The following is a 16,028-nucleotide window of genomic DNA, read 5'->3' on the forward strand; positions in this document are numbered from 1 at the left end:
ATTGTGTTTCAAGAGTCAAAACGTGGAAATACCATTGTGTTTTGAAGCCCTACGCAACATGTTCCAATAATTGTATGTTGGCGGTCTTTTAAACACACCGGCACAACAACACAACCCAAATTGTTATCACAGTGATGCTTCATAAAGATGAATAATGAAATATATATTTTTTTCCCCGGCCAGGATGCATTAGCCGCTGTTGTATTTGGAGAGCAATATAAATACAGTTCTTGTATAATGGACGGCATGTTACAATACTCTTTTTCCTGCCTCCTAATTCGAGCACATTGTCATCAAGTTATATTTTTGTTTGGGTCATTACACCCTTTTATTCCTCCCGCACAGTTTTTCCCAAGGATAAAATTCTCAATGCAATTTCGAAATTATGCGCCAAAATTTATGATAATGATTTTAGTGATATTAGTCTGACGGGAGGAAGGCGGCTTGGCGGGTCCGGTGGCCATCCTGATTTGTTGATAGATAGACAGTTAGATAGATAGATAAACACGATGTACAAAAATACGCTCAAGCCGTGTACACACAGACAAAAAATTAAGACAAAAATATTTAAAAAAAGAAAATACTGTCAGACCTACAGATCAACACACACACACACACACACACACTAGAAAAACCAGGATTATTTTTTTTCTTTTGTTTTTTTTTTCTTTTATGGAAAAAATATTTCTCGTACATTATTGAGTTTTTTCCCGACAAGTTTGAATGTTTATGTTTTCTGATTTTTTTTCTTATGAACTTTAGTGTGATTTTCAGTGTTAATTTAGGTTAGGTTAGATCTGCGTATTCAACCACACAACAATCATTGTATTATGTCCTAGGAAACAAAATAACGTGTGGAACAGAATGTTACTAGGTAACAGTGATTACAGAGAAATCAGGTTCACCCTAAATTGGGAAACGAAAAACAATGACAATATGGTCAGAGTCCCAAACTTTCGGTTGGCGGATTATCAGGGGTTAAGAAGGTACCGAGATGAGGTTACCTGGGAACAGTCACGTCAGTCTGCAGTAGGAGGGGGTGAGGTCATAGATGACACAACAATTGATCATGACTATAATAAATTTACTGTATACTACATAAAGCACAAGAACAAAATATACCATACAGAAAAATTAGGTCAAATAAGAATGAGCCAAGGTGGATGACCAGAAAACTTAAACATGACATTGGAATAAAGAAAGGAATTTATAAGAAATTAAAGGGAGGGGAGGAATGTTAAGAAAAATGTAAGGAAAGCAAAGAGAAACTATGAAATCAGAATAGCAAGAGAATCCAAGGCGAATCCCAAGGGATTTTTCCAGGTATATAGCAGAACAAAGGTCAAGGACAAAGTTGGGCCTTTAAAGTCAGGGAGGGGAGAAGTGATAAATGGCAGTGAAGAAATAAGCAAATCATTGAACAGCTACTTCTTATCAGTTTTCACAGAAGAAATTCGCTAGGAAATTCCAGAGGTGGAACTGATATTTAAGGGAAAGGAAGAAGAGAAATTAAAGAATATCACTATCAGAAAAGAGGATGTTCTTAAGAAGATAAATAAACTAAAGAAGACAAAATCCCCAGGGCCGGATGAAATTTTCCCTCGAGTCTTGAAAGAGTGTAGGGAACAGATTAGTGGACCCCTCGTAAATTTATTTACAAAATCATTAGACGCTGGAGTTGTGCCAAACTTGTGGAAACAGGCAAATGTAGTACCCATATTCAAAAAGGGAGACAGAGCATCAGCGTCAAATTACCGGCCGATCAGTTTGACGTCAGTAGTTGGGAAATTTCTTGAATCAATTATAGCAGATAGCATCCGATCGCATTTAGAGAAAAGCAAATTAATCTACGACTCCCAACATGGGTTTACAAAGGGAAAATCTTGTCTAACAAATCTGCTGAAGTTTTTTAGGAAAGTCTTCGAGGTAGTAGATAATGACGAAAATTACAATGTAATTTACTTAGACTTTAGCAAAGCATTTGACAGAGAAACGCATCAGAGGCTTCTGAGAAAAGTTAAGGCTCATGGTATCGAGGGGAAAGTTTTAAATTGTATAAAATCATGGCTCACCGATAGAACGCAGAGGGTCAGCGTAGATGGTGTTAAATCTGAGTGGGGCTGTGTAACCAGTGGGGTTCCCCAGGGGTCAGTACTAGGCTCACTCTTGTTCATAATCTACATAAACGATCTAGATACTGGGATCAGCAGTGACATAAGCAAGTTTGCGGATGACACCAAAATAGGGCGGCAGATTAATTCAGGGCAGGATGCAAATGCACTACAGGAGGATCTAAATATACTGCAGGGGTTGTCTGAAAAATGGCAAATGAAATTCAACACCAGCAAGTGCAGCGTACTTAATATGGGAAGAATAAATACTGTCAATGTATACAGCCTTAACAACATCAACCTAGAGAAGTCGACTTGTGAAATAGACCTGGGGGTACTTGTAAGCCCAGACCTACGGCCTAGAAAACAGTGCGTTAATGTTCGAAATAAGGCAAACAGAGTATTGGGTTTTATATCTAGAAGTGTAAGTAATAAGAGTGCAGAGGTCTTATTGCAACTATATCTTGAGCTAGTCAGGCCGCACCTCGATTATGCGGTTCAGTTCTGGTGCCCTTATTATAGAATGGATATCAATTCACTAGAGTCGGTGCAGCGAAGAATGACGAAAATGATTCCGGGACTTAGAAACCTTCCATATCAGGATAGGTTAAAGAAACTAAACTTGCATTCCCCAGAAAGACGAAAAGTGCGGGGAGATATGATAGAAGTATTTAACTGGGTGAAAGGAATCAATAAAGGGGATATAGATAAAGTTCTTATAATATCCGAGCAGGATAGGACTCGGAGCAACGGATTTAAGTTGGATAAGTTTAGGTTTAGGAGGGAGATAGGAAGGAATTGGTTCACAAATAGGGTGGTGGACGAGTGGAACAAGCTTAGCAACTTTGTAGTAAGTGCTGGAACGCTGGAAAGTTTCAAAAGGAGGCTAGATAGATTCATGGATGATAGAGAGTGGTAGTAACTCTCGACAGGAGCTGCCATGCACAGGCCAACCGGCCTATTGCAGACTCCTTATTTTCTTATATTCTTATGTTCTTATGTACTCGCCCACCTTCCCCTACTCACCCACCTTCCCCTACTCTACCTTCCCCACTCACCCTTCCCCGACTCGCCCACCTTCCCTACTCGCCACCTTCCCTACTCACCCACCTTCCCCTACTCGCCCACCTTCCCTCTCACCCACCTTCCCTACTCGCTCATCTTCCCCCTCGCCCATCTTCCCTACTCGCCCACCTTCCTCTGCTACACTGAACTCTATCCCTACCATTTCATTCTCTCCCTACCACACACACACACACACACACACACACACACACACACACACACACACACACACACACACACACACACACTTCCCTAAATTTCTTCCATAAACCTTTTTGATACATTCCAGAATATAACGGCCAATATTTTAGTACTCGAGTCATATATTTCATGTCTACCCATGGAGTAAAAATTCCATGCCCAATACACGTTAGCTGGTTGACTGGCTGCAGGGGTGTTGTGTGGGTGGGTGGGTGGGTGGGGGTGGTGGGAAAATCGTGGTGGATTGTGTTTTGTTGATGGGGATGGTGGTGGTGGGTGGGTGGAGTGAGGTGCGGGTGGGTGTGTGTGTGTTGGTGGGTGTGTTTGTGTTGGTTGGGCTGTGGGGGTGGGTGAGGGTGCAACAAATCAACACCACAAACAATAACAAACAACCATCACCAGAATAACAACAATCACCAGAATAACAACAATCACCACCACCACAACCAGCCAAAGGAGCAACAACAATAACCACAACAACCACCACCAGAATAACAACAATTACCACCACCACAACCAGCCAAAGGAGAACAACAATAACCACAACAACCATCACAGAATAACAAATCACCACCACAACAGCCAAAGACAGCACAATAACACAACAACCATCACCAGAATACACTCACCACACCACAACCAGCCAAAGGGCAACAACAATAACCACACAACCATCACCAAGACAACAATCACACCACCACAACCAAAAAGGAGAAAAAATAACACAACATCACCAGAATACACAATCATCACACAACCAGCCAAAGGAGCAACAACAATAACCACAACAACCATCACCAGAATAACAACAATCACCATCATCACAACCAGCCAAAGGAGCAACAACAATAACCACAACAACCATCACCAGAATAACAACAATCACCACCACCACAACCAGCCAAAGGAGCAACAACAATAACCACAACAACCATCATCACAACAAAATCTCCCTCCCATAGACACGTTTCTCAATCTTTTAGTTCCTGAGGCACAAACAAAACAGAAACATCCCTCACAGCTGAGAAAGTTTCGACCCGAGTGAGACACACCAGTCACTCAAGAGACAAGAGGACACAATCTCAATCACGTGATGTACATTCTCTTGAGAGATAAGAGAAGATGAGGGTAGAGGAGGAGAAGAGTCAAGGGTGCGACAGGTGTCAAAGAGTAAGACAGGTGTCCCATGGGTGAAGGTCAAATTGAGATGGATGCTACAGTATGGGAAAGGGTGGTGGAGGTGAGGGTGGTGGAGGTGAGGGTGGTGGTGGTGAGGGTGGTGGAGGTGAAGTGGTGGAGGTGAGATGGTGGTGGTGAGGTGTGGAGGTGAGGTGGTGGAGGTGAGGGTGGTGGTGGTGAGGGTGGGTGGAGGTGAGGTGGTGGTGTGGTGAGTGGTGGAGGTGAGGTGGTGTGTGGTGGTGGTGGTGGTGAGGTGGTGGTGGTGAGGTGGTGGAGGTGAGGAGTGGTGGAGGTGGGGTGGTGGTGGTGGTGTGGGTGGTGGGTGGGGTGGTGGAGGTGTGGGGTGGTGAGGGTGGTGGTGGTGTGGGTGGTGGGTGGGGGTGGTGGTGTGTGGGTGGTGGGGTGTGGGGGTGTGGGTGAGGGGTGGTGGAGGGTGGGGGTGGTGGGAGGTGAGGGTGGTGGTGCTGTGGGTGGTGGAGGTGAGTTGGGGAGGTGAGGGGGTGGAGGTGAGGTGGTGGTGGTGTGGTGGTGGGGTGAGGGTGCTGGAGGTGAGGGGGTGGTGGAGGTGAGGGGTGGTGGTGCTGTGGGTGGTGGAGGTGAGGGTGGTGGGTGGGGTGGTGGAGGTGGGGTGGTGGAGGTGAGGGTGGTGGTGGTGGGGGTGGTGGAGGTGAGGGGGTGGTGGGGTGGGGATTGGTGGGGTGTGAGGGGTGGTGGAGGTGAGGTGGTGGAGGTGAGGGTGGTGGAGGTGGGGGTGGTGGTGGTGAGGGTGGTGGTGTGTGGGTGTGGAGGGTGGGGTGGGGAGGTGGGGGTGGTGGGTGGGGGGTGGTAGTGGTGGGGGTGGTGGTGTGGGTGGTGGAGGTGAGGTGTGGAGGTGGGGTGGTGGAGGTGAGTGGTGGAGGTGGTGGTGGAGGTGGGGTGGTGTGGCAGTGTGGTGAGGGTGGTGGTGGTGAGGGGTGGTGGTGGTGGGGTGGTGGGGTGGGGTGGGGAGGAGAGGGGTGGTGGGTGGGGTGGTGGTGTGTGGGTGGTGGAGGTGGGGTGCTGGAGGGTGAGGGGTGGTGGAGGTGAGGGGTGGTGGAGGGTGGGGTGGTGGTGTGTGGGTGGTGGGTGTGGGGTGTGGGGGAGGGTGGGGGTGGTGGAGGTGGGGGTGGTGGTGGTGTGGGTGGTGGAGGTGGGGTGGAGGTGAGGGGTGGTGGAGGTGAGGGTGGTGGAGTTGAGGGTGGTGGTGGTGAGGGTGGTGTGGAGGTGAGGTGGTGAGGGTGGTGGTGCTGTGGGTGGTGGAGGTGGGGTGCTGGTGCTGTGGGTGGTGGAGGTGAGGGTGTGGTGGAGGTGTGAGGGTGGAGGAGGTGGGGGTGGTGGTGCTGGGTGGTGGAGGTGGGGAGGTGGGGTGGTGTGGAGGTGGGGTGGGTGGTGCTGTGGGTGGTGGGTGGGGGTGTGGAGGGTGAGGGTGGTGGAGGTGAGGTGGTGGAGGGTGAGGTGGTGGAGGTGGGGTGGTGGTGCTGTGGGTGGGTGGAGGGGGTGAGGTGGTGGAGGGTGAGGGTGGTGGAGGTGAGGGTGGTGGTGGTGAGGGTGGTGGAGGTGTGGTGGTGGAGGTGAGATTGGTGGAGGTGAGGTGGTGGAGGTGAGGTGGAGTGGAGGTGGGGTGGTGGGAGGTGAGGGGTGGTGGTGGTGAGGTGTGGTGGTGCTGTGGGTGCTGGGGGGTGAGGGTGTGGGGTGGTGGGAGGTGGGGTGGTGGTGGTGGTGGTGGTGCTGTGGGTGGGGTGGGTGGGGGTGCTGGAGGTGGGGGTGGTGTGGAGGTGAGTGGTGGGAGGTGAGGTGGTGGGTGAGGTGGTGGTGGTGGTGGTGAGGGGTGGTGGTGGTGAGGGGTGGTGGAGGTGAGGGTGAGGTGAGGGTGGTGGAGGTGAGGGTGTGTGGAGGTGAGGGGTGGTGGAGGTGACGGTGGTGGAGGTGAGGGTGGTGGAGGTGAGGTGGTGGTGGTGGGTGGTGGTGCTGTGGGTGGTGGGTGAGGGTGGGGTGAGGGTGGGGGGGGGTGGGGTGGGGTGGAGGTGGGGTGGTGGTGGTGGGGGTGGTGGTGCTGTGGGTTGTGGAGTGGGGTGCTGGAGGTTGGGGTGGTGGAGGTGGGGGGTGTGGTGGAGGGTGAGGTGGTGGAGGTGAGGGGTGGTGGGAGGTGAGGTTGGAGGTGAGGGTGGTGGAGGTGAGGTGGTGGAGGGTGAGGGTGGTGGAGGTGAGGGTGGTGGAGGTGAGGGTGGTGGAGGTGAGGTGGTGGTGGTGAGGGTGAGGGGAGGTGGAGGTGGGGTGTGGTGGGTGGGGTGCTGGAGGTGGGGTGGGGTGGGGTGGTGGTGGTGAGGGTGGTGGTGCTGTGGGTGGTGGTGCTGTGGGTGGTGGAGGTGGGGTGGGTGGAGGTGGGGGTGGTGGTGGTGTGGGTGGTGGTGCTGTGGGTGGGTGGAAGTGGGGTGCTGGAGGGGTTAGGGGTGGTGGAGGTGAGGTGGTGGAGGTGAGGTGGTGGAGGGTGAGGTGGTGGAGGTGAGGGGTGGTGGAGGTGAGGGGTGGTGGAGGTGGGTGAGGGTGGTGGTGGTGGGGAGGTGGAGGTGGGGGTGCTGGAGGTGAGGGTGCTGGAGGTGAGGGTGATGGAGGTGAGGTGGTGTGGTGGGGTGGTGGTGCTGTGGGTGCTGGGTTGAGGGGTGCTGGGTGGGGTGCTGGAGGTGGGGTGCTGGGTGGGGTGCTGGAGGTGTGGTGTGGTGGAGAAGTTGTTGAAGTGTGGTGTGGTGGAGGTGTGGTGTAGTGTAGTGTGGTGTGGTATAGTGTGGTTGAAGTGTGACACTTAGTGGAGAACTGGTGAGGGTTTGGTGTGGTGTGGATGGTAGTGGGGGAGTTGTATGGTGGGGATGGTAGTGGGGGAGTTGTATGGTGGGGATGATAGTGGGGGGTTGTGTGGTGGGGATGGTAGTGGGGGTTGTATGGTGGGGATGATGGTGGGGAGTTGTATGGTGGGGATGATGGTGGGGGGTGTATGGTGGAATAGTCTTGTGGTGAGAAATGATGTGGTGGGTGAATGGTGTGGTGAGGAGGGATAGGGAGTAGGGGCAGGAGACGGAGGTGTGGGTATTGGTGTAGGTGTGGGAAAGAACCTCGCTGGGTAGTAAGGTCGATGGAAAGGGGTGGAGTGGGGGTGGATATTGACACGTAGGGAGGGATTGAGAGGGGTGGGAGTAGAGATTGACACATGGGGAGGGAAGAGTCGAGATTGACATGTGGGGAGAACATGGGAGGGTTGGGAGGGGTAGCGGTAGAGAATAAAATGAAGGGAGAGAAGGTGGAAGTGACACGAGGGAGGTGAGGAGGAGGTGTACCTGAGGGACGACACAGTGAGCAAGATTTCTTTGGCTTAAAGCATCACAATATTAAACAATGTACTGGTAGCTACACACACACACAATATATATATATATATATATATATATATATATATATATATATATATATATATATATATATATATATATATATATATATATATATATATATATATATATATATATACACGCGTTGCCTTCACCAGAGGCGTAAACCCCGTCAACCAGTGATCCACAAAATAGTAAACTTACCAACATTTCATGAAAAAAATCGGGAAAAATTCTCTGTCCATTCACAAGCGCCGCGATACCGTCAAAAAAGGTTTGTCGTATTTATTTAACAAATATACAAGGGGGAGAGAACACGTACACTGGCCGAGTGGGGGAGTATTACGGCAAAACGACAAATTCACTGGACAAGGTGAAGTGCTTAGAATACGTGATGTGACGAGGCTGGTGTGTATAGTGGGATGAAATTAAAAGTTGTAACCATGGTACACACGCCTGACCTAACTCGGCGTCAACCATCAGGCAAAACAATATCAGTGACATTTATTCATATGGTTGACCTCTGACCCGTGAGTCTGGTTCACCTGCACCTCCAGATATCTTCTAGTGATAAAAACATGTCAGCACTTTTTTTTTTTACTGCTGGGGCAACATGGAATAAAAGCTCTTATTTTAATTTAACTGGGAGTGAAAGAGGCCATATTTATGTCCTTTACTAGGGCACTCTGTTCAGTTTTGTTGGGGTGTCATGTCAGGCAGGAAGGTGCAGGCGTCTCACTACATTTCTTGTTAAAAATATCAAGTTGCATAACGTTAGTTTAGTACAGTTAGATAGTCATGGAGTGGACGCAGGTAACACACCTGAACAAACGTGCGAACGAGCGAATAGACAAATGCCATTCTCTATAAATCTCGTTCTTTTTTTAGATGGAATAAAAAATGTAAATTTCAAAGCGCACGTCTGTGTGTACATACATGTTTATGTATGTTCTGTTCTCTTGTGTATGTATTGCTTTCGATTGTGAATATATACTTAAATTTGCAGTAAACACAAGTATAGTCACAATCTTCGTCCTACTTAAATATGTTGATGACACCTTCCTGTTCTTATTGTAAATATGAACACTAGATTCCTCTATTCCTGGGAGGCCTAGATTTTAAACACCAGGTATTATGTTCTCACCTGATACTCACACCCAATACTGACTCCCGTTTTGTGAGGATGACGTCCCTCGGCAGAACAATGATATGAACTTCACCCTCACTACACACACACACACACACACACACACAAATTGAACTAGATTTTATAAGAGGCGGCTGCAAGAAAAACAGGAGTCATCTTTACTGAAAATTACTTTAAGAAATATTTGAATATTTCTTTGCCATAAAGTGTCCCTTAAGACATGACCTAACACAAATTACCTTACTTAGGATCCAGTAGTTATACTCTTGAGAGAACACTAATGTATCTTATTAAAGTAAATTACAGTTAACTTACGGTGGGGGTGGAGCCTTGAGAACACTATAGGATTTTTTTTTTCAGATTTAGAGATAAAATTCTTATTCCATCGTGTTTCTCTGCCACACTCACTACACTACACTACACACATGATAAGACACACTACCACACACTACCACACACTAGCCTACACCCCAAACACTGCATCCCACACCACCACTACACCACACACACTACATGCCACCACACACCATTTACCAAAACACACTACATACCACCACCACTACATACCACCACCACGACATACCATCACCACTACATACCACCACCACTACATACCACCACCACTACATACCACCACACACCACCTACATACCACCACACATCACCACATACCACCACACACCACCACATACACACATACCACCACACACCACCACATACCACCACACCACCACATACCACACATACCACACATACCACCACACACCACCATATACTATAATAATAAATAAATAATGGTTGCCCCTCGTGTAATGATGATGGCCGGCCCAAGGGCCACCTATGCGAAAATTTGTTTAAGGTGTAGAAGCTCTCGCCAACACAACAACCACACCCTGAGTTAACGAGTTGCATGACCCAGTATCGAGGAATAGTTCCGAGAAGACCGGACAACTCGCCAACTGCACTGGCTAACCATTACCCCGGAATACGATCCGCAAATCGATTAACATCCAGGTTTCCAATTACTGCTGAGTAGACATACCACCACACACCACACAACCCCCCCTCCCCCCCTCCCCTTCCCACAACTAAAGACCGTCTCTTAAAACATCTTCAACAAACAGTAAAATCCTTTTAATATAACCCGCCGCGGTATTCTAATAGGTTACACTTTATTTCAATATTAATCTCAGTGTCAGAATATGATGATCTTAATTAAAGTTTGACAAGTCTGATCACCCAAGCTTGAAAAGGCTTTTGGAAAATTTCTTTCATATTTTTGCGTCTGGCAGTCGAGTAATCCTGAGCGTGTTAATTAAATGTACGATAACACCAGCGGATTATGTAGATAGGTGAGGTGATGAGAGGAATGTCGGAGATGTGGATAGGAGGGTGGTGAAGATGGTGGAGGAAATAGAAGAAGGAAGGAAGCAGGGAGAAGTGGTGGAGGAGATGAGAAGGAAGGGGGAGGGAGGGAGGGAGGAGATGGTGGAGATGAGAATGAAGGAGGGAGGGAGGGAGGAGGTAGAGGTGGATAGGAGGGTGAGGAGGATGCCAGGTATAGTGAAGATGGTGGAGATGAGAAAGAAATTATCGCTGTTGCTCAATTACGTAAATATTTCTGTCATATATATTTCTGTTATGTAAACAAGTCGTGTACGTTCATTGTCACTCAACATTTTGATGACAAGAGACACGATCACCATCTAGTGTTATCACATCAATGTTTATTTACCTTGTATAACCTGGCCCCCGAGATGGACAGGTGACTCACCACGTACCTGGAGGAACAGAAGCTGATAAATATGTATTATACCTGAAATATAAACACACAAAACATAGGCAAACTACTACTATTATTATTACTTTACTATTATTATTATTATTATTATTATTATTATTATTATTATTATTATTATTATTATTATTTTATTATTATTATTATTATTATTATTATGAGACAGGACACGTGAGGTCCAGGCTTGTGTGTCCAGGAAACACTAACCCACAACAGGTGAACCCAACCTTGAACTGTGCTCCTCCGTGATGACAGCCACCACCACCTGACAATATAACTCTAATTTGATCTTCTGGTTATGTAACATCTCTCTCTCTCTCTCTCTCTCTCTCTCTCTCTCTCTCTCCTCTCTCCTCTCTCTCTCTCTCTCTCTCTCTCTCTCTCTCTCCCACTAACTCCCTATTCAGACTCTCATCTCTCCCTCACTCTCCCAGCTGCGCTCTCCTCTCCTCTCACCTCTCCCCTGCTAGTCTCTTTATCCTCCCCTACATCCCCTTGCTTTAGCGTTCACACTTTTTCACTACTCACTTTTCAACGCCCTCGTTCTAGTGTTGTCCAGCCTCCTGCCCTTCCCCAGCCCTCACCTGCCCTTCTCCAGCCTCACCTGCTCGTCTAGCCCTCACCTGCCCTTCCCCAGCCCTCACCTGCCCTTCCCAGCCCTCACCTGCCCTTTCCCAGCCCTCACCTGCCCGTCTCCAGCCTTCACCTGCTCGTCTGCAGCCTTCACCTGCTCGTCTGCAGCCCTCACCTGCCGTCTACAACCCTCACCTGCCCATCTCCAGCCTCCACCTGCCTTTCTCCAGCCCTCACCTGCTCGTCTACAGCCCTCACCTGTCGTCTACGCCCTCACCTGCTCGTCTACAGCCCTTACCTGCCCGTCTAAAGGCCTCACCTGCCCGTTTACAGCCTTCATCTGCCTGTCTACAGCCCTCCCCTGCTCATCTAGTCAGCCCTTACCTATTCAACCTTCACCTACCCAGCCCTCACTCACCAAGCCCCCTCTCTACTCCTCTCCACCTTGATCCGAACAGCCCTCACTTGTCCATCTCTTATCTGTCCAGCCCTCATCAGCCCTTCTCCCTCTCCCCCTCTTCATCACCCTTCTCATTTTTACGCTTTCCTCAGTCATTCCTTTTTCTCACCTGTCCATCTTAATTACCCATGACTCCCACCCTTGTAACTTATATTTCTTATCACCTTTGTTTATCGCTCCTCTGTCAATTTCACTTTATTCATCTTATCTCTTTATTATCCCTTTATTTATATTGTCTATCTTTATCGCCTTTACAGTTCACCCTTCATCACCTGTGTCTCGTGATTACCTGTAGTTCTTATCTTATCATTTTTTTGTAATTATCCGTTCTTCTTATCTTTTCTTACTTGTGTTTCTTAATTACGTGTTCTACTTTTCTTCTATTCTTTATCATGTTTTATTTTATTTCTTTTCAGTTTTTTTAATTGTTTTCTTTGTATAATCTTTATTTTATGGCGTCGTCAGTGTTAATAACCTAATTTTCCCTTATCTAATTCCTCTTTCATCATAGCTACTTATCACACATTATCACTTTGTAGGGAAAGAGGTCAACTAAGGTCACGTCCCGTCAATAGTGTGTGGGGAAAGGGGTCAACTAAGGTCACGCCCCGTCAATAGTGTGGAGAAAGAGGTCAACTAAGGTCACCCTCCCGTCAATAGTGTGTGGGGAAAGAGGTCAACTAAGGTCACGTCCCGTCAATAGTGTGTGGAGAAAGAGGTCAACTAGGGTCACGCCCGTCAATAGTGTGGGGAAAGAGGTCAACTAAGGTCATCCTCCCGTCAATAGTGTGTGGGGAAAGAGGTCAACTAAGGTCACGTCCCGTCAGTAGTGTGGGGAAAGAGGTCAACTAAGGTCATGTATAATTTGGTTAAGTAATTGGTCTAGTTTTTTATGATTATTACATGTAAGAGTTGACACCTGTACAAAAATCTTGCTTGACTAGTACACCTGATAGTCACGTTATGTTAAGTTTCAAGAACATCTGTTACGCCCATGAAGTATTGTCCCGTCTATATTAAGGACAGGCCACGGACGCTACGAACACGGACATGATGACAGGCCTGATTGCATATTATCTCGTAAAGTTGGTTGTTTTCTCTTCATCCTCTATCCTGTAACCCTCCTCTATCCTCTGCCCCTCCCTCTCCTCTATTCCTTTCCCATCCACCATCCCTACTACCTCTACCATACCCACATCACTCTCCTTTCCACGCCACTCAACTCTCCCACACGTCACCTATCCACACCACTGCTATCCTCACATCTCCTCCCCCACAAAACTGCCGAGACCTCCCCCTACCTACAGCACCCCCCTCCCTTCCCCCACGCGTCCTTCATCCCCACACCTTTTGAAACCCCAACATCTCTCCCATCCCCACACCCTTTCCCACGCCACCCCACCTCCCCCCCCCCACACCAGTTCACTGACACTCTACCCTCTATCCATACCACTCCCTCCCCCCCTTCACCTTTCACTTCCACACCTCTTTACTTCCATCCCCACACTTCTTCCATGCCCACACTCACCACTCCCCTTACCACTTCCTTCCTCCACACACTTCTACCGACACCTGCCACTCCCTTGCCCCCACACCTCCCCCACCCCCACACCTCCCCTAAACCCCCATGTCCCTGCACTACCCGGCACTAATAACAAGGGCGAGCCTCCGTGTGTGTATTTCGAGTCGGCCGGATCTCAGAATCCTTTTAAAACCTTTCAAATAACAGGTTAATAGGTGGCCGTGACCAGGTGATCGGGCCGGGCTTCGATTTATCAGAACCTACGCATTTGCGGGCGTGACATGCGCTGATTGGTCCTTTGCTGCCCCTCCCACTTTTTCCCTTACAAAGCCTGATTTAAATACATGAAACGTATATTTAAGACTAAACTTTACTTAACTAACCTAACCTAACATGAACTAACTTAACCTAACCTATCCTACGTCTTAGATGCGTTCTTGACCATCCTACCAAGTCTTCATCATAGGTGCAGAAAATGAACGACTACTGATGATTGACTCTCTTGAGGGACCGCTATAAATACAAGCATCAAGGGACTTTGTAAACATCCTATATCAATGGACCAAAGAACAGACTTGGTTCCGGATTCTCATGAGTTTTTATACGTTGAATTTTCCTCGTAACTGGTGAAATAAGAACTCATGTATCGAGGTTTCTAAACACAAAAGAGGTAAGATACTATCCAATATGGTTTCAAAATTACGCCGAGTCTCTATACTTTTTAAACACCCTGTAACTATATTAAAGACCGACAGGAGAAGAAAAATTAATGTGCCGTATCTTTTTGACCCCGGACCATAGAGCTTACACTGCTAAATGATATCACTAGATGGCGTGGCCTTCATAAACAAGAGGAATATTTCGTTCATTACTGCGGTCAATACAATACATAGTGTTCAATTCGACCTATGTTGACCTCGTGCCTAGTACCGTGCAGTTCAGAGAATTGCTGGACAGTTATTCCTTGTAAATGGTTTTTACACCAAAACTGTGCCACATTTTTTTCCCGTTTTCTCAATTTATGGAAAGAACGAGTTGGGGGATGAGGCTGAATGGCTATAGCGTGCGCCTCCTGTCCTCAGTGTCGTTGGTTCGTGCCCACAACACCTTTAGTTATGCCAGCAGTGACTTGAGACTTGTAATATTACAGCTGGAACGGTGAAGGTGATCGAGTGAGGTGTCTGTCACGCTTCCTCCTTGTGTCCTAAAAAATATATATATAAATAAATAAAATAAAACTTACCATTCAACCGCTTGATCTTGAGACAAATATATTTTTTTAATTCCTTGGTAAAAAGAGAAGTTATATTTACACCTGATCTGAAACCTGGAAGGCTCCCTACACCCCCCCTTTCCCACAACCCCATTTACGCCGTGCCAGTGGGAGGAACACAGAGCACCGTGCTGGTCTCCTGTGTAATAACCATCATCCATGGCCAGCATACCTGTGGATTTTAATACTTAGTCAACACTGAGCAATTAGATACTGTATTACCTGGGCAAACTAGCACCACTGTTGACTCATTTCTCTCTCCGTTCTCTTATTTGTTATGTCTCCCTTTCTCTGTATAATTCTTTCTTCCTCCATCCTGTCTCTTATCTCTCTCTTTCTCTCTTTGTGTATCTCCTTACTCCCTAGTGTCCTATTTCAGTCTCCCAACATTCCTCTCTCCCCTCCCTTCCACTCTCTCTCACTCCCCTCCCTTATCATCCATCTCATTTCCTCTAGTCGCTTCCGTAGTTTCACCCCTCTTTCGTATCTCCAGCTCTCCCTCTTCTTCCCCTTCGTCAGTTTCCTCTCTCACCTCTCCCTCTCTCACTCTCACCCCTTTTCCTGATCCACTTCATCACCTCTCCTCCTCCTTTTCCCCTTCTTCCTCTTCTATCCTTTATTCTACGATTCTTCGTATTCATCATTTTCCTCTCCTACCTTTCCATCTCCCTCTCTCTTCTTCTCCCTCTGCTCCCTCCGCCCATTACCCCCTTTACATTCCTTTCTTTCTCCTACCCCATCTTTTCCCTCCTTCTATTTCTGTCTTTTCCCTTCCGTGCCTCCCCTTTATCCCTTTCCACCCCTCCTCCTCCCATTCCTCCTATCCCTGCTCCTCTCCTTACCTGTCTCCTACCCTTCTCCCCTCTTCTTCTTTCCCACGTCTTTGGTGTTTCTGTCTATCCCTTTTCACCCCCTCCTCTGACTCCTTTCCCTCCCTCTTCCTCCAGTCACTCCTTTCCCTCCCTCCCCATCCCCTCACTCCTATCCCTCCCTCTTCCTTCCCTCACTCCTTTCTCTCCCCCTCTCCTCCCCCCCACCTCTCAGCTACCTTAACACGGGCACAGGTAATCACCATTCTGTTGTGTTTACTATGTTTTAACAGGGAAAATGTAAGGGTGGGGGTACATTATCTTTACACTTTCTCCAGGCGCTGTTGTAACTTTCTCCTAGCGTTGATATATACTTTCTCTAGACTTTGATATACGTTGTCCAAGCGTTGATATATATACTTTCTCTTAGCGTTGATATATACTTTCTTTAGGCTTTGATATAGCTTTTTCTTAGCGATGATATACACTTTC

This window comes from Homarus americanus, unplaced genomic scaffold (genome assembly GCF_018991925.1).
Source record: "Homarus americanus isolate GMGI-L3 unplaced genomic scaffold, GMGI_Hamer_2.0 scaffold43395, whole genome shotgun sequence".
NCBI lineage: Eukaryota > Metazoa > Arthropoda > Malacostraca > Decapoda > Nephropidae > Homarus > Homarus americanus.